The sequence below is a fragment of the Peromyscus maniculatus genome, chromosome 4 (assembly GCF_049852395.1).
Source record: "Peromyscus maniculatus bairdii isolate BWxNUB_F1_BW_parent chromosome 4, HU_Pman_BW_mat_3.1, whole genome shotgun sequence".
Taxonomy (NCBI): domain Eukaryota; kingdom Metazoa; phylum Chordata; class Mammalia; order Rodentia; family Cricetidae; genus Peromyscus; species Peromyscus maniculatus.
The window spans coordinates 137,025,314-137,026,581 of NC_134855.1; positions in this window are offsets into that span (position 1 = coordinate 137,025,314).

Sequence of the window (1,268 nt, forward strand, 5' to 3'; positions counted from 1 at the left end):
GCCAGTACATGGGGCGGGGATGGGGTGGGGGGCTCAGAACCCTGGCCTCTTAGGCTTGGGCTGCCCTGCCTCTTGACAGTCTTCCCCAGAACATTTCCCTGGAGTCTGGCTTCTAGCCAGTTCCCTTGTTCTGGCTTGGCCCTGGTTGGTGTGGGCCCCTTCAGTAGCCTGTGGTCTGCTTGGAAGTGCCTGGTGTGCAGAGGGAGCCAAGGAGGAGGCCAGTAAGGGGTGTGGCCAGGAGATGGAGAGGTTCTCAGCGTGCTGACCCTGAGCCAGCTCTGGCCCTCTCTGTCTCCTCAGCTCTCCAGTAAGACCCAGCAGTTGGGTGACAGGGCGTGGAGCAGGCATGAGGCAGGCCTGCACCCCAGGACCACCACTTCTGCTTCTGGGAAGCTCCTCACTCTGAGCCTCAGTTTCCTCCAGACTGGATCATGGTGGACAGTGGACTTTTGGGTAGGAGTGGCAGGGATGGAGGATGATTATACAGGGCTTAGATGAGGGCCTAGCATGTGACTTGTGCTCCTAGACGTTTGCTCTTGTGCTGTGCACCTTCCTGCCACTGTTCCGGCCCTTTCCACTGGGGTCCTATGTCCATTACTGGCCTGTAGTGGGTGTAAATGGAAACACAGGGCCCCCCTGGGAGCTGACCTGGCCAAGGCTGGCCAAGAGATGTACAGATGAGTGTAACACGAATCTTAAAAGGTCTTATTAATAGAAAAAAATAGAGCCAGCTATTGGGGTGAAAACTGAAAGATCAGAGAAACAGAACAAGCCACAGCCAACCTCACCTCACCAACTCCTTAGCCGATCCTGTTTCCACGAATCCTCAGACAGAAAGCCTGAGTCCTCACCCCTGAGGGTCTTAGTTGAACTGCTCAAAAGCCTCTGGTTCCTGGTCCTCACACCTTATATACCTTTCTGCTTCCTGCCATCACTTCCTGGGAATACAGGTATGTGTCTTTCCCAAGCAAAGACATGAGATCTTAAGTGCTGGGATTAAAGGTGTGTGCCACCATGCCTGGCTATGTTCCCAGTGTGGCCAGACGGATCTCCGCCTCCCAAGTGATAGGATTTAAGGTGTGTGTGCCACCACTGTCTGGCCTCTATGTCTAATCTAGTGGCTGGCTCTGTCCTCTGATCCCCAGATAAGTTTTATTTGTTAGAGCACAAATAAAATATTACCACAGATGAGCGTGTGTGTGTGTGTGTGTGTGTGTGTGTGTGTGTGTGTGTGTGTGTGTGTGTGCAGGCCAGTGTGCAGCAAAGCT